This window comes from Martes martes (assembly GCF_963455335.1).
Source record: "Martes martes genome assembly, chromosome: 2".
Classification (NCBI taxonomy): Eukaryota; Metazoa; Chordata; class Mammalia; order Carnivora; family Mustelidae; genus Martes; species Martes martes.
This window is the reverse complement of record NC_137889.1, coordinates 181,895,544-181,921,412: the sequence shown is the minus strand read 5'-3', so window position 1 is coordinate 181,921,412 and position 25,869 is coordinate 181,895,544.

Genomic DNA, 25,869 nt, shown 5'->3' with positions numbered 1-25,869 from the left:
CCACCCCAGGTTTGGGGGTGGGGGGAGGGAATAATCCATATGCTTGGAATGAATTTCAACTTTTTAAAGACGATTCCATCTTGTCTCAAAAGCTACCATTGCTTTTCCTTCCTTTGTGGGATCTGTCAGGTCATCAGTAGGACATCCAGACCCCCGGCTTCTCTGCCCTTGGCCCTGCTTCTGGTGCATTCGCTGAGCATTAAGAAAGCCCTTGCGGTCGTGCTATGTTACCCTCGAGGCAGACTGGTTGCCTTGCAAAATGAAGACACCCCCCCCCCAAAAACAAACCCATCCTTTTGAAAAGAATGTGAAACTTGATATTTCAAAAGAAGTACTCAGACTGTCATCCCAGCGGGGGAAATATCAGAACATTGTTCTTCTTCTCTACACTTAATTACGGTTTGGTACCATTTTTATTTTTAATTACAGACGGGGGGTGGCAGCCCCCTAATCTTCTTAGTGCTACGGGCCTCTGACATCTTCATCTAATCCCGCTGCGGCTCTGGGCTTGGATGGGCATGGAGGGTCTCACGTGGGTCTGCTGCCGCTGCTGCCTTCGTGCTGTGCGCTCCCGCAGACCAGAGACCGTGAGTCCGGCCGCCTTGCCATCCTCAGTACCCAGCACAGCACGGCGCACAGAGCGCGCACCGAACAGAGATCTTTACCAGAAGTCATGGTGCTCTGAAGACAGCTCTTGACTGATGAAACCAGTGGGTGCTGACGGGGCTCAGATCGCTCCCCTCCGTAGCCAGTGGAGGAGAGAGCCGAGGCTGAAGCAATTAGTGAATCCCTGTGCTGGGGGCTTGGGATAAGTTAACGTTCTCGTTAATCCGGGTATCAAGCCCTGAAGTCAGTATTAGCTCCATTTCACACCGAAGGAACCTGAAGCAGCCCGACAAAACCATTGGACAGCAGATGAAACAGGAGAGCATCAGACGGAGCTTGGCCTGACCCCCGAACGAGTGCTCTTTCCATTACATGTTGCCAGACTCGGAGTTCAATAGACTGATCGCTGGTGTACAAAACTAAGGCAGATGCATGTCAAAAATAGCTCAGCCTGTCACCATCTTTCCAGTCATGCTCAGCATCTTAAAATTATTAAGGACCTCTATGCAAGACTGTAGGTGGGAGCGGGGTAGGAAGCCTTCCCTGCAGGTGTCACGTCTCCAGCGAGTAATCTCTGGGTCTGAATGAATCTTAGAAAACTCTTGGGACCCAGGCCCTTCCTTAGGGTTTCGAGAAGAGCTGGACTGGGGATGGAGCCCGGCACAGAGCTGGGAGCCGTGTGACTGCACTTGGATCCTGCCTCTCCTTCTCCAAGCTGGGGAGGTTGGGGGTGGGGGTGGGGTGGGGAGAGGGTGGGGAGGGAGGGGTCAGCATCTGAGGATCGGTGCCATGATGATGGCGGAGGAGAGAGAAAAGGAAGGAAAACTTTCCCTGTCCTTCGTTTTCTTCTTTTTCTACCTCAAACACTGGTTCAGCTCAAGACTCTTTCAGGAAATCTTGGACTTTTCACAATTAATCAAACTGTGGCAAGGGCCAGAGGAGCTGGAGAGCAAAGTCCGTAGGTCGTGGGCAGGACAGGCAGCTCGGGGGTGAAATCATCTGCCTGGGGGACATCGGTACTTCCAGGGGGCGTGAAACTAACCACCTCTTCTGCCTGACAACGGAAGGAAAAGAGTCTGAACAGGAGGGAGAAAGGGTAGTGAGCGGCACAAGTGAAGAACCTACTTAAATGGAGGGCAGAGACCTGGTATCCTGTGTATTTTTCGAAATAGGGGTCAAAATCACCTGCCGGACTGGTGCGGGGCAAGACTGACGTGTAGGGAGGTGGACAGACAGCCTTTCAGAGTCCTTCCAGCCAGACGTTTCTATAATTGTATGGCTCCTTTGGATAAGTTCCCATTCCACCTTGTTCTTTCTAGTGTGACTTTTCACTGGTTCCATTTATGATAGAAAAGAGAAAAGTCACTCCCTAGTTGCATAAGGCCAGGTCTGGGTCGTTGGGAATAATGATGGGAAAACTCACAGACCCCCACGTTCAACAATGAAAGAAGAAGTTCCCAGACCTCTGCCCATGCCATGCAATGAGGAAACGTGCATTTCACATTGTTCCCAGGACACCAGGGCTTTTGAGGACCAGTGAGAGAGAGAGAGGATGAGTTATCATAAACAATACTCCAGATCTGGTTTACCGGTCTAACCCACTCTTTGTTTTCCATAATATTTGGATACATTCCGAATTGTAAAATTTAACGTCAAAGTTAAGGGTGTGAATGGAGTGTTAGGTGTGATTAGTCATGAAAAGGAGGCGGCTTGTGAGGGCACTGAAACGAAGTTGGAGAACGCAGGCATAAAGTAATAATGAACTGTGTCAACGAAGAGGCCCGAGGAAGAAAGGAGAATGAGATTCAGAGAAAAAAAAGAAATAGATAGTCCACGTGGCAGGGGGCTAATTATCTTGACATCTAATCTTCCAGAAGGCTAACAGTTAGTTCACTTGCTAAAAGTCATCTAGGAGTGAGTCGCAGAGATATTTTTAAACATGCCATTTCATAATGCAGCCATGTCTGCATCTGAAAGTCAAACCCTTAAGGACCCACTGTTAGAGCAAAATATGAAATACTCCGTTCAGCTTCGTGCTTCAGACACTGGGAGGTTATTAGCAATAATAAGCCCTTTGCCACCATTCAGATGAGTTCTTGAAACTCCCGGTACTACGTTGAGTGATTGAGGCAGCTCTACGTGAACAGCCCAATACTCGATTTTGTCTCACTATTTTTGTCTGATTAGACTAATGGTTTTGGAAAAGTGGTCTAGGCAGAGGGGTTGAGGGGTACGGGAGGAATAGAAAAAATAAAAGAGCAAGATGTAGGTACGATTCCGGTTCCAGAACTCCTTCTAATTGGCTTTGTGATCTCCGGCATTTAGATAAATGAATAGAGTTACAATGTTTCAGGCACTTTACATGAATTAGCTCATTAATCTCTGCAACAACCCTATGAAGTAGATCCGGGCAGTGTCAGTCTTGTTTTATAGATAAAGAAACTGAGGATCAGAGGGGCTAGGTAACTTGCCCAGGGTCACACAGGAAGTGACCCAGAGAGGTCAAATGTGTACCCAGCTTTTCCTCCCCACAGAGTCCCTGCTCTCCTCTTCCTTGGTATCTGACCTCTCAGAGCTGGTCAGTAATTACCACGTGTAGACAACGTACCACACACCGTGCTGGGCTGCAGTGTGGACCAGACACGGCCCTGTCCTCAGGGGGCTTCCAGCCCAGAAGTAAAGGCAGACACCAAACGAATAATTTTAAATTCTTAAATAATCTCAAGTGCACAAAGAGCTCTGAAGAAGAAAGGAGCATTGGGTTTTTTCCTCGAAAAGAATGAGGAAACCAAATTATGCAGTCTCCCTTCCAGCTCCATCATTCTACTCCCTTCAGAAATTTACGACCCCAAGCAGAATGTAAGCCAAAGGTACAAATCATTCGACCTACAAAAATTCTGTTCAGCCCATAAAGCTCGTGCTGATCAATGAAACCCTCATGTTCTTCAATTACAACCACTTTCCTTCTTTCTTTGAGGCCTCAAAGAGGGTCCAGCTTTGTCCTTATCCATAACATTTACAGAATGCCTTCGAGTTGACCAACATGTTCCCACTTGTCCCATCATTGAGTCTCCCCTGCGGTCTTGAGAGGTGGAGGCTGGTCCTCTCATTTTGTAAGTAACAATATTTACTGAGTCCTCTGTTATGTGCCAGACCCTGAGCTCAGCACTTCTCATATTTTGTTCAGTCAACTCTCCTAACAGCTCTATGAAGGAAATACAATATACACTGAGCTAGTAGAAGCTTGAGGAAGAATTTTGTCTAAAGCCCAACAGCTGAAAGGTAAATAGGAACCGCGATTATCCACTCCATAGCCTAAGCCCATGACACGTTGGTCAGAGCGACGACTTTCCCAAGGCCATGTAGTCTGTGAGGGGCAATATTAGGACTTGAACTTGAGTCCTTTGTTCTTTCCTCCATAACCCAGAAAACTCCTACACCTAGGTCTGATTCTGGCATTTGGGCACAAGAGGCTAGCGGAAAGATATTTTGGAAGTAACTCAAGTGTGGGTAAATTGAGGAATATGTTCTATTTTATTTTAAAATGACACATGGCTATTATCAACTTGTTTTTCTTCTGGGAACGAAGAAGGTTTGCATTTATAAGGCAGAATCATTAGCAAAAGCATTTCCCATGTATGATTGGAGTTGATCCCCACTGTAGCCTTATACAGTTTTGACATGTTTATTACTGTGGTAGTAAAAGTCAAGAAATGAAAAGAAAAAGTCAAGAAATGCAGAAACGTGGAATGCAGACACACCAAAATTAACTTCTAATATAGTCAGCTAAAAGAAACCAACCTGCAAGCCAGCACGATTGTCAAACGGTGATATTGCCCAAGAAAATAGACTTTGAACCCATTAATCCCCTTAGATCTCTCACTGGATTTTTGTATGAATTGGTCTTGCTCCTCTAAAGCTCTTATGAGTAAAAAAAATTCCTTGCGGTCTTTTGATAACATAAAATTGGTAAATGAATAATATTATTTACATCAAATACAGTTTAATCTGTAAGTGCCATGTAATACTATTCAAGAGAGATGACCGCTCATGTGTTAAAATTCAATATAAATGCAGAAATCTGGCTACCTTTAAGCAATGTTAATTTTTTTAGAGACTGGAATTCAAGTTATCAAGAAGAAAATTGCTGGGTATAAAAAGTTGTCTATTCTTAGAAATAGAGGCCAGGTGAAAGGGAGAGAGAGAGAGAGAACGAGAGAGAGAAATAAAACATAAGGGCCTGGGCACAAAGAGAAGAATTAAAGGTTCAGGTTAGAAGATCTGGGATAAGTACAGCCCAGGATTCTGACCCGCAATTTACTTCCCCGTCACTAGATGGGGCTCCCTAGTTGAGGTTATTATCCTTCCAGATTTGCATTTTGTGTCCGGCAACATAAAGAATTCAGCTGGGCTATGGGTTCAGCATTTTAAAAGATAAGTTATTGGAAGGTATTCAATGGGAATCCTAATAAGATTGACTTTTTTGTTGACCACAATAGTCGTATTGAGCAAAGCTAGCTCTATCCCAATTTAACATGAAATAGGTCACTATTAGAAAAGACAGCTTTATTGTGTTTGTATTTGGGATTAACGGATAAAATAAATAGTTCTTTTCTTCCCACAGGGGTTGATGAGCCAGCTTTATTCTAAATGACTGAAGACTTCTGTTCTTTTCAACAAACACAGTCCTCCAATTAGGAGCCGCAAATAAGATTATATGCCCTGAATAAGTCTGAAAAGGTCCTTTTATAATTAGAAAGTTTGTGTGTGGGAAGTGGAATCAGCATTAAGTGCTCACTGTGGCTTTATTAAGAGAGTGACATGAAGATTTCCCAAATCCTCCTCGGAGTGCTCTAAAATGATAAAAATAAAAATTATAGAAAACAGTAAGCATTTTCCATTTCTCCTCCCCCGCCCTGGAAGCCTTCATATTTAAGCTGTAGAAACAAGGCAGTGTTTTTTTTTTATCTCATCAGGCGTATTTTGGAAACAGTGTCATTTAATAGCACAAAGATTGTTCAAATACAAGGGAACATAAATTCAATTAAGGGACGAAGTTAAAATCACCTTGCTAACACAGGGCATTCTGTATATTTTTCTTTCCACATATTTTCACTTAAACACTCTTGTGATTTTTGCTCTTCTCCTACGCTGGCATAATATTTTGTTAAACGCTGTTGAGTTCCCGGCCTGTGGACACACAGTGGCAATTGTTCCCATCCAACCTTCCAGATCAACCAGATTTCAGTCTGTGAATGGGTATTTCCTGGGTGAATAGATGCCCTCCCCACTGCGCAAGCACTCAAGGACCCAGTTGATGGCCCCCACAGCCTCACAGAAAAAGGCAGCCCTGCAAAGCCACCTGGGGTGGGGGTGTAGGGAGGGGGGGCACCCCCTAAACTCGGGGGTGGGGGGGAGGCAAGGCTGGCAAGGGAGAGGAAGAGCTGAGAGTCTCTAGGCAGGAGGGAAAATAGCGGGTCCGGACAGCTGATATGAGCACACCCGATCTCCAGCTCAGCCTCTTCCGTATAGACATTTCGGGTGCTTGCTTCTCATCAGCCTAGCACTGTCCTGAAGCAGACAGGACAAAGAATCTGCCCTTATGGGGGCTCCTGGGTCGCTCAGTCAGTTAAGTTTCTGCCTTCGGCTCAGGTTATGATTCTTGAGTCTTGGGATAGAGCCCCGCATTGGGCTCCTTGCTCAGTGGGGAGTCTCCTTCTCCTTCTCCCCCTCCCCTGCTCATGCTCTCTCTCTCTCTCACTCTCTTTCCCAAATAAATAAATAAATAAATAAAATCTTTAAAAAAAGAATCTGCCCTTATGGAACTGACACTCTAGCCACTTTAGAACTGTGAACTGTGTATGTTTCTCTGCCACACTTTTATCTGTAAAGTGGGTATGGTACCTACCTCGTTGGCCCGGTAGCTTGGAAACATTACAGCTAAGGGCTCGGCAAAGGTGCGGACACTTAGGAGGCACTCAGTAAATATTACATAAATGAATGCACATGCCCACCGAATCAGAGACAGACTCGCTACACCTGCTTTCCTGAATTTTTAAACCCACTTTTAAAAATTCCATTGCAGGTACCATCTTCTAAGATTTAAATTTGCTATACACAAGATACATCACACACACACTCCCTTTAGAAGCACTGAATACCTCAGGAGTGAAAAAGATGTTATTGACCATTACTGTTTTTTCTAGTTTAAATTATGAAAAAGATTATCATTCAGAAAGAAAATGTGATAACAATATTGAATGTGCTTCTTTCAAACCATACTTGCCCTACTTCATTCTTATTCAATCCAGATATTAAGATCTATCTCTCCCTCTAGGGATCACCATGCCAAATAGACAATAAATGTGGTTAACTGCTAGCCTGTTTGACCAACAGAATGTTCATGGCCACATGGAACCACTTGTCATAGCAAGGTATAATTTAGACTAGTGATTCTCCTGACTGCACACTGAAGTCATTCCAGAGGAGCTTTATAAAAGCACCTAATGCCTATGATTTCTTGGCTCTGACACCGAAACACAGGCAATAATAACAAAATAAATAAGCAAGACTACACGAAAGTCAAAAGCTTCTGCACATCAAAGGAAACAATCACAAAATGAAAAGGAAACCTACAGAATAGGAGAAGATACTTTCAACCTGTATATCTGATAAGAGGTTAATGACCAAAGTATATAAAGAACTCTTACAACTCAATAGCAAAAACACCCAAATAACTGACCAAAAAACTTGAACAGACATTTCTCCAAGAAAGACATACAAATGGTCAACAGATACTCACCATCACTCATCATCAGGGAAAGACATATCAAAGCCACAATGAGCTATCACCTTACACCTGTTAAAATGGCCATTATAAATTCTTTTAAGAAATTTTTTAGGAATCCAGAAATAATAAATATTGGCAAGGATGTGGAGAAGTTGAAACTTGTACACTGTTGGTAGGCATGTAAAATGGTGCAGCCATTATGGAAAATAGGTTTTCCTCAAAAAATTAAAAAGAGGGATGCCTCGATGGCTTAGTCAGTTAAGTGCCTACCTGTGGCTCAGGTCATGATCCCAGGGTCCTAGGATCAAGTCCTGCATGGGTCTCCTATCTCAGTGGGGAGCCTGCTTCTCCCTCTGCCTGCTGCTCCCCCTGCTTGTGCTCTCTCTCTCACACACACACACATACACACACAAATAAATAAAATCTACAAAAAAAAATTAACAATAGAACTACCATATGATTCAACAATCCTGCTTCTGGGGATTCATCGAAAAGAAATCAGGAGCTCAAAGAGATATTTGCACTCCATTTTTCATGGCAGCATTGTTTACAAAAGCCAAGACGAGGAAGCCACCTAAATGTTCATCAGCAAATGAATGAATACAGAAGATATGGTACATACAAACAATGGAATATTATTATTCAACCCTGAAAAGGAAGAAAGTCCTGTCTTGCACTACAACATGAATGAAACTCGAGGACATTATGCCAAGTAAGTAAGCCAGGCATGGAGGGACAAACACTATGTGATTCTACTTATACAGAGTATCTACAGTAGTCAAAGTCAGAGAAGCAGAAAGTTGTTTCCAGGCCCTAGGGGAGTCGGGGTAGGGAGGTGTTCTTCTTCAATGACTAGGAAGTTTAAGTGATGCAAGATAGAAAAGTTCCTCAAATTTCTGCTGTGCAACAATGTGCATATCGTTAGCAACACTGTAGGACACCCTTGAAATCTATTAAGATTTTAACGGTAGACTTGACATTGTGTTTTTTTTAATCACAATTTTTTAAAAAGTGCCTGGACCCATCCTAACCAGTTAAACCAGAATCTCTGTGGGTTGGGAGGTAGACATCGCTTATTGTTTTTACCGATGTCACTGTTTTTGCTCTTCTGGTTGTGCACATGAGAGTTCTATACCACTAGCTCTATAAAGTTGGATTAACCTCTCTTGTAAGTAAGGGTCCCCTTGCGCATATCTGCTCCCTAATAATAACTAGAATATTGAATACGTACTTTGACCAGTGACTCTCATCCTTCAAGTTCGCTTCTCAAGAAACTTGGGTTTCGTGCCTTCATGGAGTCATCCAAACACTGTTAGTTCTACATCTTGAAAATCTATCCATCACCTCTCCTCTTACTCTCTCTCCACTACCGCGTCTTTAAAATGCATTTTGTCTTTTCTGACATCACAAAACTAGTTACGTTCTCATTTTTCAAAAATCTCAGCAAACAGCCTTGTTCTCCAGAACAAAATTTAAAGCGAAGCCAAGATACCCCTTTATCCAATTCTACTCGCTCAAATAGAAGGACGGGGTCAGATGAAAAGGGGCAAGCTTTCCGTAGTGTATTTTATATCCTTATAATTAACATTTCTTTCTGTGTACTAATCAAACTGGGGTCTGAGCTTTGAGTCACCCTTGCTATTCTAAGTGTCGCAACTGATTTGGATACGGCGGTGTATGTTATGCCCACGTCTCTGCGATCTCAGCCTGCAGCCCCGGCCTCACCGCCCCATGCGAACAACCCCCCAGCATTTCCAACCTACTCTCTGGCTCCTCAGATGTGCTGTCTCTCTCTGGCCCTTGAGCATTTCACAGGTTGTTCGCACTCTCTAGAATATCTTCCCCATCCCTGCCCTTTTCTATCTGACTAACCCTCTTCGGAGACTTATGAGCGTGCACGTTACATTAGCTTAGGGGTGGGGACAGGGATGGTCCCAGAAGTGGGTAATCTAAGGAACCTGGCAGGCAGTGCCCAGGGGCTTTTGAGCCTGTGCACTTTCACTTCCAAAGCTGATATCTGAAGCCAACCTGGCTAGCCCAGCAGAGTTCACAAGGGCTCACTCGTTGCCCCATCTTTGCAGGTTACCCAAAGGGAATGCTCCAGAGCAAATGGCACAAAGCCACAGAATTTTAATTGCAGTTTAGAATTACAAATGTGAGTAAGCCAAAGTTGGAAAAATTTACAAAATTCAGAAAGCACTATGAATTTTGCAATGATGCCAGCCATGGTTGTGAGGTGGCCCACAGAAAATACACACAAGTTATATAAATACAAAAAGCTTTTTAAACCAATCCCCAAACACTAAAACAAAAGCCGATGTGCTCTTTTTTTGTCTACTACCAGCTAAAATGGAAGGGAGAGGGGTCAACGGAGAAGACGTAAGCTTTAAATAGCACATTTTATATCCCTATAATTAATAATACTTCTGAACATTCACCAAATTGGGGTTTGGGTTTTCAGGGGATCTCGCCCTTCTAAATGTTGCAATTGATTTAGATATGGCTATTGATTTGCTTTTGAGACGATAATCCTTTTGACAACCAGGGGAAATTATCTTCTTTGGATCTGACCTGCCAGATTTGATTCCCAGGAAACAATGAACATCCATTAGAGGGTCCATATATATTAATGAACTGCATACACTGTAATTATATCCCACAATTGCTTCTACATTTAAAACAAATTCTGATATTATTTGCATGCCTCATTGAAAACCAATTATTTATACATGTTGCAATTTTGACTCATAAAAAATGAACACTTGTTTTAGGCTTTTTGAGGAGGGATAAATGCAATGAATAGAATATAATGGGTTCTCCGAAATTATCAGTTACCAAAAATATTTCTTTTTCATCCAAGAAAGCCTGTTAAACAGGAATGTTTGCATTATCTAGTTTATTTACTTGCTTGCAGTTATTCTTGTTAAAATTTACAAGTCCAATTATTTGACTGTGACGTTGGAATTATGTCCAAATAATTAGAGAAACATTTGCCTACTGGTAATTAAAGTTTCTGAGGTGAAAAGAATTTAGAAGGTTATGTAAGAGATAATAAATAATATTATCTTCTGTTGAGTAACTGTCCCCTTAGTTCTTTGGGAAAGGAACAGTATTAACTCTTGATTTCTCCTTCAGTAGTACTGGGAGGGGAAGTTAACGAATACCGATGACGTGCCAGACACCATCCAGGGAACTGAAAACATGATGACAAATAAGAAAAACCCGTCCCTCAAGAAACTTACATTTTAAAGGGCCTAGTGTCTAGAAGATTAAAATATCAGATATGGGAAGTCATCACAATATCTTCTCCATGAACACAGAGGGGGTCCCAGGCACTCTAAGAAGCTTGAATTAAGTGTAGGAAGGAGCATGAATATTTCAGAGGCTACAAAAATGTCTGCAGGCACATAAAGTTTGGGAACTTGTATGAGGGGAGATTAAATTTGCTGATTTAACTGATGGATGAAGTTAAGCCTGCTCGCCTCTGAGCCTTCGCGCATGGGAGATAGTGTCGTGTGGAGGTTACAGGCTCTGGAGCTGGGCTGCCCATGGTCTTGGCTGTTTATTAGCTTAGGATTTCAAGCAACTGGCCTAATAGTCTCCTGCCCCAGCTTAGACTTCTGTGAAATGGAAGTAACACCTGTATTTAACTTGGAGGACTGCGGTGAAGGCTGGATGAATGAATGCTTCCAACAGGGCTGGGCCCCTGGAGGGGCTTAGGAAACCCTAGCTACAACCCTAAGGAACTCATCTCCTTCTCTCTCAACCCCAATCCTTTGGTGTCTTTAGAATTTTGCTTTAATCCATTTCCAATAGGTCATCCTAAGACTAACTCAGGACACTTCTTGGGGCTGACTTGACAAGGAGAGGGAGTAGGGGACAAAATTGTCCTCACTCTCTGCCATTGGGCTTGAAATGACCTCTTCAGTGCCTCCTCCTCCTCCTCCTCCTCCTCCTCCTCCTCCTCCTCCTTCTTCTTTTTTTTTTTTTTTTTTTCATAGAGCAGGCTTGTGGAGCTTTGAAGAATTCCATCTCAAACTTCAGAGTCCCCTGGGAGAGGTCTCTTCCAGTCTCAAGGAGAATAGACATGGCAAATGTATGGCTCCATGCTTTGCAGATGCATTTGTAAACACTGCATTTGGAAGGAAAAAAAAAAAAAATCTAGGCCCAGAGCCACCTTGTCTCCCCTGATGCCCTGAGAACCATGGCAGGTTCTTCCCCAAAGCTACATCTGTGAAAGGCAGACCTGGCAGGAACAATTCTCAGTGCACAAGCATCTGGGATGCCAGGCAGATGAAGAGCTCAGGGGAACAGAGAGAACAGCAGCAGGTCCCTCCCCCGACTGAAGGGGACGTCAAGGATGCCGACTCTGAAGCCTAAGGGTTAGCCAGGCCACAGGTATGTTTTCACTCTGTCTTAGGGTGTCGAGGTGAGGAGAGTGCAGCATATTGAAATGGAAATGGAATCAGGTAGTTCCTCTCTTCCCCTCCTGATCTTCTACCTTATGGGGGTGAGGTGGGGGAAAGTCACTATGGACAGGACAAGAGCTGAAATTGAGAAGCTGATGTAGTATCTGACTCGATCGTGCTATCCAGTAGAAAGACAGGGTGAGGCACAGCTGTGAACATGTGATTTTAAACGTTCTAGTCACTGCACTGAAGAAAAGGAGAAAAGGAAAAGTTCATTTTAATAAGATACTTTCTCTAACCCAGTCGACCCAAGACATTGTCCATGCACAAAATAATTGATAAAGGATTAATAAGATCTTTCCATGTTAGTCTTCATACTAAGCTTTGGAAATCTGGTGTGTGTTTTTAGACCCACAGCACTCACAATTTGGACTAGCCACATTTCAAGGGCCCAACAGCCACATGCTCTTAGTGGCTACCATTTTGGACGAAGAGGGACTAGACCCTTCTTTGAAAGGTGCAATAAAGCAAAAAACTTCCAGATTGCCAGACTAATGAAACATCTACCACCCAAGTGCTCTGGGACCACCTTGAGATTTATCTTTACGAGTTACAAGCTTTTCAGCCCCCAACTATGAATCACTGGCTCTCTTTTCTGGCAACTGGAGCCAGCCATCACTCTACCCCAAATCACTGCTCCCATACCACATAGGAAGTATCTTTTGGTTGATTTCCTTACATTTCCCAAGTTCCCAAGGAGTTAAGTAAGATTCCTCTGGGCATTCACAGCTACCATTAAGGGTTTCTAGTTCTTCCTAACAAAAGATCAGGCTGGGTAAGGGTCAAGAGCTGAAAATCCCAGATCAACTTTGGAAAGATGCAGCCAGTGTGGAGAAAGGATTGCTTCATCCACTGTAAGGGAAGGGAGTGGGGGAGTGGAAGAAACTTTGCCCACCTCCCCATGATTTCCTTCCCTCCCAAACGCTCCCACCCAGTCCTTAGGAATCCATAATCCATGACCAAAACTTCTCTTATCATTCTTCTACTCGCAGAAACATCTCTTTAATGCCATCTTCTGAGGACTCTGGCTTTATCTATAGCTCATGGAGATTTTTCCTTCTCCCGTATCTCAGGAGATCCTAGTGGGCCAAGCCCAGAGGTCTCCATCTTAAGGAAATTTTTCACTGACCTGCAACTTCAACGGTTGTTCATGAAATGGATGTATATTCTTTTGGCTTCCTGCAATATTCTATCATTCATGGTACTCTTCCTATTTTCTAATTGTTATTGATCTGAATGATTATAAAATTGCTATCTATTCCCCCATATGTTTCATGTAGGCAGAAATGGATCAGTTTTGCCAACTTTTAACGGAGAAATTATGGAGTATTGCGCTGCAATCACAAAGAAGAATTTTTACCTCTTCTCAACCAGCAATCCAACAACCCAGTGGGGTCATTAAGAATTTAATACTGCCCCAAGTGTAGAAAAAACTCAGCCCCGGCCCGCAACCAAACCCTCACTCACTGTTTTGCTTCTTCTCGTTTGATTTAGTCTTTAAACACAGACAGTTTTCTTTGGCTCCTGTTTACAAACCCTGCCTGAAGGTGGCCCACCCAGTCTGTGGAGCATTCTTTGCCCTGTGCCTCCTTCTCCCCATCAGTGCCCGTGTCCCCCACTCCTGTCTCCCGGAGCGTCACCTGATCTTTCAGAGACCACTAGAATGTCTCCTCTGGCTTGTGGATAGGCCAAGAACTCTGTGTTTCCATGGCTATATATTTTTTTAAAGAATTCTTTATTCTAGAGAGAGAGAGAGAGACAGAGCACGAGCATGTGGGGTGGGTCAGAGGGAGAGAATCTCAAGAAGGCTCCCGCTCATCGTGGAGCCCCACGCAGGATTCAGTGTCATGACCCATGAGATCATGACCTGAGCTGAAACCAAGAGTCCACCATGGCACCCCTCCCTGGCTATATTTCTGAAGGGAAAGAAGCCATACCCTGAAATCCCCACCTTTTATTGTGAACAACAACTACAAAATCACATCAGAATGCTTAAGGGAAAATATTGGCAAATCAAAAAGACAGACCATAAAGAAGCCTTATGTCAAGGCAATTGCAAGCTCACATATTTTGTAAGTCAGCCAGGGGTTCATTTTCCACTATTTCTGCCCTTGGCTATGACTTGTTTCAAGATCCTGCCAAACGAAGGAAGAATTTAGAAAGCGTCATGCAGGCTTCCTATTTTCCATGGATGACAGTAAACTAAAGGTTCTCCAGAGACATTGAAGTGGATGAAATTTTATTGTGAAGAGTGATTCAGCCCAGTGCCAGCAAGGAGCTCTTGTTTGGAAAAACTTAGTGTTTGAGACAGTGGCTTTGGATGGTCCCTCTGGCTTCAGATAGCATTATGAGTCACTGAAAACAATTCTCTCAGCAGCTTAAGGGGTCTCTGATTGGTCGTAGGTCCATGTCTGTGAATACCAGCATGAGGGGAAATGGAACACTGTGTTCTCTTGGCTGGAGAATGTGCTAAAGTAAGTTATGATGAGCGGGACCTTTTCTTGGGGAGAAGAACTAAAAATTCTTCTTTGTGATTTTCAGAGAGACAAAAAAAAGAAAAAAGAAAAAGATTCCCTGCATAAAACATCAATAATAGCCAACCTTTGTAAAGCATTTTCACGTTGGTCCGCTGACAGAGACAGGGAAGAACATTGTAGCCACTGCACAGATGGAGAAACTGAGTCTAGAACCTGCTGGGAGACTAAGAATAGCAAAGTCTGAACTTGAATACATATTTCCTACTTTTTCCACTATTCAATACTGTCTGCTCTCTCAATGTTATTTTTAAATTTAAGGCCATAATTTATCACCTTCAAATGATATTTGGAGAGGACCTACGGTACAAACACAAAGTGCTATATTTTTACGGCTTTTTGCAAGTGACTGGAAAATACTTTTAATCTACTAAAAAGTTTAGAAAGTTTGCTGAAGGGTTTAGCAATTGTGAATTTCTGCAGAATTTGATATTGTTCTTACAAATGTAGAGGCAATGACATAGAACAGGAAAACATAATTACTTGTAACCAGGGAATCTTTCATCGACAGGAGATTTCTCTCAGTAAGTTGTCCTAGAGAGTGGGCACCAGAAAGAGAGAGAGAGAGAGAGAAAGAGAGAGAAAGAGAGAGAATGTGTAGAAAGAAAATATCTTATCTTCCTTCTAGAGCAAAAAAAAGGATAGCATTATAAGAAGGAACTGTACACACACACACACACACACACACACACACCCCTTCCTCTTTCCCTCCAGGCCTTAATAAAAACCCAAAAACAGCTTCTGCAAACAGCAGGCCATTCCAGGGGAAAAGCAGATGCCCAGAGCGTTGTGACTCAATCAATCAAACCCTGGACCTAAGTGCACAGTTGAGCCTTTTTCTTTTTATTGCAACAATTCATGAAATTGGAAGGAATAAAAGAAAACAAAACCCATCCCTAATCCTACCAGCCCAACAGGACTATTTTCATGTTTGCAAATTCCCTTTCAGTTTTCCGTAATATGCTTATTTTTTCTGAAGTCCCTGTGATGTTCTGTTCCTTGAATTCTATCAACCATTTTAGAAGAAAAGTTTAAGTTGAAATACCAGCACACTCTTGTGTTTGTGATGGCCGTTTTATAGGTACTTTGGAGTTATTTCAGAAGCTCATCTCCTGGGCGAAAGTTTTTGGCATCCCTGCTGGGACTCAAGTAAAGAGAATCTATTAATAGTGTCCTTGACTCCCCCACACAGCCCAGTGTTTGGTCAAAATGCAAATTTATGTGACAACATATATTTCATAATAATTTATTTCGCTCATCTGAAATTACTTTAACAAATAAGGCCCATCATTTGTATTTAACTAATTGAAATTTATTATCATTACTTCGGGGCAAGGCATCATCCAGGCGACAGTAATAGATGCGGTGTGGTCTGTGATTGACAGTTCGTACCATTGGATCGTGCTGTCTGGTGTTTAAATAATGCCAGGGTTCAAGTGATTAAATCCCACTATACGACTGGTCATTTTAAACAAAGTGATTTCATTTACAGCATCTGATTTGCATAATCACTGAGCCTCTCTAGGGAAGTATTACTGAGGCAAAGATTGAGAGATTGATCCTGCATTCCTAGAGACAAGGTTTCAGAGCTGAATTTGATACTTGGACATCACAGGTAGATTTTTAAACAATATTGGTCAATTGGAATTTTTGCCACCTAAAAAATATTTCTATTTCGGTGGAGTTTCCCATCAGTCACCGTTGTGAACAGGAGGAAAGAAGGTATTTGAATTTGCCCTTGAAATAAGAAAAAAGAATAGCGACTCTACTTCAAAATACAGCCAAAATCCAATTTGGCTCTTGCTGGCAAACTAAATTCTGTGCTATCAATGTGCAGGTCACATCTGGGAATTTTCTTGAAAAATCAAGAGAGAATGACTTTTCTAATGACTCCGAGCATAATCTTTCCCAATAAGTAGCAAAGGAGGCAGATGGACAACTCATTTATTCCAAGCATGTTTGGAAGGTAGACTAATTTTCAGAGCTGAAAACGTTGGAAAGAAGCAATATGGGGCTTTTACCCTCTACCTTGAAAAAGAAAGTATTGGAAAGTTAGCGGTTTGTTGTGGGCTTTGCTTTTTTAAGGAATCTGCACATGGTATCTCTCACAGGCTGCTTTTATCTTTTATTATTATTTTTGAGGTCTGTCGTGCTCTTTGAGCTTCTTAAATTTTTGAACTTTTTACTTCATATGTCAGGTTCAAACTTCACAACACCCTTCTCATTCACCCACTCATCTACCCCTGGTTCCATCCTTTCTACCCACTCCCTCAGTTGTCCTCATAATTCATAGTGCTTCAGGAGCTGCAAATATAAAGTCTTGTAAGACACAGACCCTTGCCTCCAGGAACTTATACTCCATCTTTAAAGGACATTTCTTTCTCTTTTCTTTTCTTCCTTTCTTCTTCTTCTTTTTTTTTTTTTTAAGTAAGCTCCACACCCAGCATGGAGCCCAGTGTGGGGCTGGAAGTCACAACCCTGAGATCATGTCCTGAGCTGATATCAAGAGTTGGACGCCCAACTGACTGAACCACCCAGGTGCCCCTTAAATGATGTTTCTAGAGCAGGAATTATGGATTGGCAGAGAGGCAGATTCCCCTAGGATGAGTCACGCTGTGTGTGAGTTCAGAGGTACATGATTTTAAGTAAATTTAGTAATTAAATAGAGAAAAAAGGAGGAGCAGGTCATGAAGAAGAGAGTGGGGAAGAATGAGAAAGATGAATTGATGTGGCAGCTACACACTGTATCACTCATTTACTATTGTGGGATAGTCATTGAAATGGAAATGATTGATTGCATTATTAATTAGCTAATGCATAATGATCAAATCCTAGTTCTGATTGGCCCAGGAGTGAATCCTTTCCTAATGGGGAGGTTTGTTAGCTCTACTAGAGGAAGACTTCAAAACCTACAGGATGTAAGGAGGAGGAAAGGGGCTGTCATTTATGATCCATGTGTCAGCTATTTTAACTTGGAAATAGCATCTTTCATAGAGGTCCTTAACTGAAATTCCAATGACCATCTTGGTCAGAATACTCTCCTGCATGAGAAGAAACTTTGTATTTATTCTGGGCCAAACCCAGTAGATCCAAGGAAATCAAGCTTACAAAGAAAACTGAGAGCAGTCTTGGAGCACAGGTATACTCTTGAGGCTTTCTTTGGACTTTTAGACTATTTGTTTTTGTTTTTGTCTTTGTTTTAATGGAAATAGGAATTTGGGGGGGGGGACAAGAAGGGGAGTGTTATAAACAGATTCTTCCATTCCTAGATTCAAGCTGGGAAGTAATGAAAGTGTCAAGATGGCCAGGGAGATGTGAGATGTTTCTTGAAATTCTACATGACCACGCAGATTTTATGTTTTCCTGTAAATTTCCTGGAAATTATTTTGCAAAGCTGGAGCAGAGGATATGGTCTGCCCTTATGAACTATTCTCATAGGGCGGTCACGGGAGGAGGTTTTTCTGAAGAGTTACATGGAGAAAGAGTCTGACTTCCATGTTCCATTTCACCACAAAGTACCTTCCTCAGTTCTTCCACAAGCTGGTCCCAGGATAACCTAGATGTGACTAAGGATCTCAGGGAGCCATGTCGACATCTGGCCCTGGGTTTCCGCCATCTTTAACATGCTATCTTTTTTTCTCTCCACTCTCCTTCACTATGTCTTTTTCTATTGTTGTTGATGATATCATAATTAGCTGCAGGTGTCACTCCTTGTCAGTAAATTTAATATATTCATGCTTTGCAAATTGACGGCATTGGCAGAATAGGAAACATTTATTTTTCACAGTATGAAACTCAGCTTTCATCTGCGTTCAGACTGGATTGCGTTGCGCCACTGACTTGCTATAAAAAACAGGAAAGGAAATCAGGAGACACGCTTCCTACCATTTACCCTCTTGCTCTGTTTGAAAACTTTGCCATTAATATGTATTACCTATTTTTCAAACTCCATGCAATATTTAATTAGTTAGTTAAAATCACCTCTGAGATGTTTTGCAGCAAAGCTCGTTGAGATAGCTCAATAAAAGGTCATCTGAGGTCCAGTGCTACTCTCATTCAGACTTAGAACAATCAAGGGGAAAAACATAAAAGCTGAAATATTCAGGAGAAGGAAGATTTTGTTTACGTAATTTAAATTTATCCCAAACTAACAAAGACCAAAGCAAGTACTGAAATTTGCTGGAATAATCATCTGTGCAAAATGGAGCAGCATTTTATTATCTCTCTGTCCACTGTTAACAAGCAGAAAACAGCTAATGACGACAACAGTTGAGCAAGTGACAGAGGACATGGTTCTCGTCAGCTCATTCTCCTCATGCAGCCTTCTGTAGACTGTCACTTTTTAGTGTCTTCTACTCACTCATCAGTCCCAAGGCTGTGGTTGAGGATCACTTCCCTGGGGACACAATCCGCCTTTCCTGAGCAGAAGAGAAGTCACGGCAGGCAGCTTCAGTAGAACCCAATGAAGGCAATAAAGGATCTGAGTCTGCCCCAGGGACATAAAAGTAGCTACAGGGGCCAGAAAGCTGAGACTCAGGAAACCATTATGAGCACAGCCCCGACGTGAAACTAATGAATAAGAGAGTATGATGCAAGACGTTGGCTAGTGCGTGCTATGTGCAGGGAAGAGACGTGCAAATTTCCAGTTATTTCCACATGCCCAGCCTCATCGCCTGCCTGAGTTCCTTTCCAAATTACTCCATGGGACCGAAGCAGTATTTCCTGAGTCTGACTCTCCTTGAAGTTTTGGCTTCTCTCTGGCATGTATCACTCTTGAACACATTCTTCTTAAAACTCCCTTCCACATCACGGAGACTTCTTAGAGGACAGCGCTATGTATGTCTAATATTAGCAATAACAGCAATGATTACTACCAATTAGGGAACATCTTCCGTGGACTTGGTACTTTGCATAAGCCTCTTAGGACTACCCTCTGATACCTCATTGGTATGATTATTCCCAGAGAGATGAAGGGATTTAATTTACATTTCTGACATCACATTTCCAGTGTCCCTGACCCTGTTACTTCCTAACAATGGCACCTACAGAATAAAAGGAGCTACCTACAGAGTATCTACCAAGCCGTAGCACTGTGGCAGTTACAGAAAAGTGGGGCACGTTAGAAGCAGTAGTTTTAGAAAGAGACAGATCCTTAATCCTGATATATGAAAGATGCTCAGGGATTGATAATTACTACCACCACCATTCCCATAATCATCACCACCAGATGAGCTTTTTTCTTAGGGAACGCTTGCTCTCTCTAGTCTATTACACTTCCTTGTAACTGCCATAGTGTCCAAAGTATAGTACATAATCTTTAAATGCCCCTAAAACACTTGCTGACGGATTCACTGATTGCCATTTGTCTTTCCAGATACAGTAATATCGACAAAAGGACAAATCCGTAAAGTCACAAATTGGCATTCTCAGTATTTTTTTAGTTTATTAATTTATTTATTCTAGAGAGAAGGAGAGAAGAGGGAGGGAGCATGAGAGGGAAGGAGGGTCAGAGGAAGAAGCAGCTCCCTGCAGTGCAGGGAGTCCCAGGCGGAACTCAACCCCGGAACTCCAGGATCATGAACTGAGCCGAAGGCAGTCACTTAACCAACTGAGCCACCCAGGTGCCCTGGCATTCTGCTCGATGGATCGGGATACAAGCATTTTGGTTAGAAGGCCATTTCCTGAGTTTCAGCTTCTCAGACCTGCAGGAACCTGGCCCAGAAGGGAGAGACTTCAGCCTACCCTTCAACCACCGTCTCCAGCTACAAGTCCAGCTCACAAGAGTTACTAGGTAGCCGGAACCAAGAAAATCAGAGCAAGCTTTAAGAAGCAAGAAAACCCCAAGAAGGTAAGAGTAATCCCAGCTAAGGGCTTTTGTTAGACTGAAAGGAACATGGCCTTGTGTATTTTAATCTTTTGACCTTGTTAATGGAAGGCATGGAGTAAAATTGTGTTTACCCGAATTTCACTACAGCAGAGCTAGGAAATCAGCTAACATCGGAAGTTAGCAGAAAGGTCTTAAAAACTTCATCTTCTGAAGCCAGTTGTAATATTGCTACTCAAATGAAAATGAAAAAGAAAAAAAAAGGCACTTCTAAATGCTAAAAGAGATTTCTATCTTCCCATCATTTCAACAGCAACCTCTATAAAATATGTTCTAAAACAAACACAGAGCACTAAAAATTCCACTGTTTAAGCTCAAAGTCAAACATCTGTCTTTTTGCCTTCTAGTTTCACCTTGGTTCCTGAGGGTCTACACTGAAACTGCAGAAATTTGGAGCTTTTCCCCCTTATATGCATTTAAGTGTTAGTTCTGAGATGTTTAATCATCTTCATTAGTTAATCATTCATTCAGCCTAAATACAAATGGAAAGAAGGAGCATTTATGGAGTGGAATCAGCCTCCTGATTCCAAAGGATGTGGGGAGAGAGTGTAGGACAGTAGTAAAAACTTGGACGGGCAGACATGAGTTTGAACCCTCTCTCTCCCATCTTACTTTCCAGAAGACCCTGGTATGTTACTTAAGCTTACTGAGTCTGTTTCTTATTTGTGAGAAATAATCATAATAATACCTGAGTCATAGAGTTGTTGCGAAGATTTAAGAGGAGAGCTTATAAAGTTTTTGCCTGGTATTTAATAAGGAAGAGAAATAGTTATACCATTATTGTCCTCTTACACATGGATGGAGGAAAATTAATGAGAACTACCATTCTTTGAGCACCTATTATAGATCTTCTATGTAGTGGCATCTAATTCTTAAAACCATGTTGTAAGAGCAGTTTTATTGCCCTCATTTTATAGATAAGCCACACAACTTCCAGGCAGTGGAGCTAAGTTTCAAATTCAGGTTTGTTTCCCTAGAAAGCCTGGATCCTTTCTTCTATCCCTCACCGTTCCTTAAAACCAAGAAAAAAGTCACCAACTAGTCACTCAGACACTGCTAATTTTCAATAGCGAATTTCCTCTTGAAGAAGTTTTTCCTAGTTGCCAGGCAAATTTGACAGTGTTTTCATAACTGATCATGAGCCAGGGCACCTACCCGAACCATGCTTCAACACCTTGGCAATGAGACCCAAAAGCTTTACACTTGTCTTGGTCATTTTGTACATCTGGTCTGGGACAGAACATGATAGTGAAATCTTCTGACTCTGAGAAACTACCACTTGTCAGTTCTAGCAAAAAGTTGGATTCATAAGTATCTTAGTCTGTCTGGGCTGCTATTAGAAAAACACCGTAGACTGGGTGGCTTAAATAACAAGCATTTATTTTGCACAGTTCTGGAGGCTAAAATCAAGGCCTAGAAATCTGAGATCAAGATGACAGCAGATTGGTATCTGGTTAGAGACTGTTTCCTGGTCTATAGATGGCCTATTCTCATGGTGTCTTCACAGGGCAGGAAGTGGGAGGGAGCTCATTGGGGGTCTCTTTTATAAGAACACTAATCCTATTCATGAGGGCTCCACTCTCATGACCTAATCCAATGGTCCCACCTCCAAATACCATCACTTTGGCAGTTAGGATTTAACATATGTGAATTTTAAATAGTCACATTCAGTCCTTAGCACTAAGTCAATATTTGTAAGAATAAAATCATCGGTCTTTTAATTTAAATTCAAGTAGCCAACACAGAGTATATCATTAGTTTTTGATGGAGTGTTCATTGATTCATAAGTTGCGTATAACACCCCATGCTCATGCCCTCTTTAATGCCCATCACCCACATTACCCCTTCCCCACACCCACCTCCTCCTTCACAACCTTCAGTTTGTTTCCCAGATTCAAGAGTCTGTCATGGTTTGTCTCCCTCAGCATTTTATCCCTTGTGCAGTTGTTCATTTTTCCCTTGTAGTCATCTCCTTCTCACTGGCTTGGTTTTTGGTGTGAGAGCTCAGGTTCATGTGTGTTACAAGAGTGATGGAGAATGCTCCATGGTTTCACATCAACCATACTATCCATCCATAGCTCCTGTAGGCAGCCTGATATTTGGTCCTTGTACTGTACTCTGTGAAGAGGATAGGTGTTGGTAAAAGACTCACTTGGAATAATTATGTACATTACTCCAACTGCCATCTCCAGGTTCAACAGTTCTGAAATTATCTTTGTATATTAGGTTAGAAGGGTGAACAAATCACTTAACCTTTATGAGCCAATTTATTGCCTGTGTAAAATAGAGAACTTGGATTATATTGGGTTCTTTCTAGCTCTACAATACTATAATTATATTATCCTACATGATCACCCAACCCATTGGTTTTCCCAAAAGTAGAAGACAGTCTTAGAATACATGATGATGAATTATATCTATATTCAGGAGATATTAATACAGATTATCTTAAAGGCCTTTATGAATTGTGTTAGGTTGACGAGATTACAGTCACTTAGAGTAAAAAGAACCTAACCCTAAATAAAAATGTGAATGATGCAAATGTGTATCTTTCTGTGATTACAAATATTCATGACTTAACAACGTATCACTAAATGGTGAGCTCACTTGTCATAAGTATTCATCTTATTTCATAAAAATAATAAATCAATAACACATAAAAACATGTGATAACTAACATATGGAAGAAAAAACCACTTAAGTACACCCATAGCGCAAAATTATTTTTTAAACAATTTAATTCCTTTAAATTTACATAACTTCAAGGTTAATGAAAAATACTCTTACTAAAATAATTTTTATTTCAAATGCATTCAGAAATGTGTTGTTTTTTCTAACTAAAATAGATTATCTTAAACTTACCTATTAACCATTTCTTTAAAAAGGGCTTATGTAAAACATTCATTAAAATAGATTTACAGGCCCATTTTGTGAGGCAAGAGATTGGAGTCAGCATACTTAATTTACTATTTTGATGGAATCCAAAGGATTTTCATTAAAAGCTGAAATACTTTGAACCCAAGTATTTAAGCCTCAAACCCAGCTGTAAGCGCTGGAGGAAATGTAAGTCAAATTTTGATTTAAGTCAACCTAAGATCCTTAGCTGAAAAAGTACTTACATTCTAAAAATATTTATTAGATTAGATTTTTTTTTTTTGTATTTTGGCATGCATACCTGCAAACACATCTACTTCTCTTCTGTGAATTCTACCAAATCAACTGACCACTCTTTTGGGGGCATTTTAAAAATATGATTATTTTTATATTCATTTAATGAATATTTTGGTGGGATACCTATCCGTGTGCCAAATGGAAACCCCAAAACAACTCAAAAGTAAAGCATCAGAAGACATAAATGATAACCAACCTATCAAGAGAGAAATCATAAGGCATGGGTAAAGTCCCATTGGCTATTGAAAGTATCAAAGAGCCAAAATATTGAACCCTTCTCTGGGGTCACAGAGACGAACACATCAAACTTTTGCAGAATAGGTTCTTCTCAATAGCAGAAGAGGTCTTATTTGTCTGTAACTCACCAGTATCCACTGTCCATCACATAGAAGTTGCTCAGGGTCACAAGCCATTGCAGGACACTTAATTATATTCAAGACACATGTGAAGGTGCTGTTTACCACCTGTATTGCCAATAGGCTATAGGGTATTTGGAGTTGTTTTTAATTCAAAATTATTAGGTCTGTCTAACTGATGGAAGTTTGTTAGTGTCAAGGGGTGGCTTTGGAAGACTTTGACCTGTGCTCCATTCTTTCCTCCTCAATATGCATATGCACCATTCTTTAACCTAGACAATTGATATTTTCATCCGAGCTCCCTTGTCCCAACCTTTACTACCACTTTGTCACTCCCTAGTCTCTCACTGATGACTGGGGTGAGCACTCATTCTTAGGGGCAGTCTTTTTGTTGTTGTTAAATAACTAGTAGCTCCTGGAAACTAAATGTTCAGTGAGCAAAAGGCCTCAGATCTTGCTGTGATAGATAACCAAGAGGACAAACTAGACTAGTCAAGAGAATCACATGGTTTCCTCTTACAAAGACAAACTCATTTTTAATGATCAGATGAAAATGCAAATTTAGGGAAAACAAATCAGGTTATTTGGAGGACAATATGCACTTGGAGGATATTCATATCATTGTGGTTTCCTGAGGAATGAGCCTCAATTTTGCTTGCAAGCAAAATGTCACTTCTAATTATCCAAACTGACATCCCACAGGACCTTTTATGAAAATTGAGTAGATCCAGAAGAATGGGCAGGCACCAGGGTTTTTATTTTGGAAAATGGGAGAGGACAGCAACCTGTATAGGTAGTTCTGATAAAAGAATTCTTGAGTGACTGATCCCAATTCTCTTGGTAACAGAATCTGGTTGAGTAACCTTGGGCAGGAATACTTCTGCCTCCTCATCTTCTATGAAAGCAGTTAAATAAGCCCTTTCTTAAATAAGAGTCCTTTCATGGCACCCAGTACAATGTAAAACATGAAGACTAATAAGCATTTTTTGAGATTACCAAATGATGGTCTTTGAAACGTTGGTGCATATTTTATTGTAATAATTATTATTATCATGAGCACTATTAATGATTAAGATCCCCAAATGGGGGATATCAATTTTCTATTACCACAATGTTCCATAACAACTACAAAATCCCCAATGCATTAAAAAAAATTATTAACTCATGAATAGACATGTTGGCCAGTTTGGGCTGGGCTTGGCTGGGCAGTTCTTCTGGTCTTCTCTAGGCTCACTCAGAGGGGTGGTGGTTAGCTGGCTGTTCCAGGTCTAGGATGGCCTTGTCTGGGAGACTGGAGCAATTCCACCCTCTCCATGTGAATCTCATCCTCCAGCAGAGTAGCCTAGACATGTTCTTGTGCCAATGGCAAAGGGCAAGAGCAAGCCCACTTTCACAAGCCTTTTTCATGCCTCTGCTTGCATCTCACTGGCCAAGTCAGGTAACATGACCAAGTGCAGGGTCAGAATGGATATGCATCGCAAGAACATAGTAGACTCAGAGGTGTGAAAAATTGAGGCCAGTAAAGTAATCAATCTAAAACATAGGGCACCCTATTCTAGTTTACCTGGGAATATTCATCTTACTGAGAACATTTCTTTTTATTACACTATTTAATTTTTCAAATTGCTGATTGTCTGCTAAATTAATTTCAGGATTCCTTAATGAGTCAAAACCAACAGTTTGAAAAATACTGATTTATAGGGCTTAGCCTTCCCTGATCCTTTTTTTGTTTGGGGGAAGAGCCCATAAATGCACAGTGGGGCCAGAGAAGCCAAGCAGAATATCTGAATTGAGAAAGTTAGAGTACAACTACAAATTATCCATACATCTTAGAACTGTGGGCATGAGTGGTCTGGGACCCAGTGGCATCTGGCCAACCCCAGAGCCAGGTAGCCTCTAGCATCTTGAGGCTGAAAAATGACAAGAAGAAAGAAAGGACAGACATTGAGACACTTGGCTAAGTTCTTTATTACAGCAACATTTTCACAAGGAAACTGAAGTTTAGAAAAAATAAGTTAGGCAAGGCCACACACTATTTGGTAGGACAGGGATTTAAAGG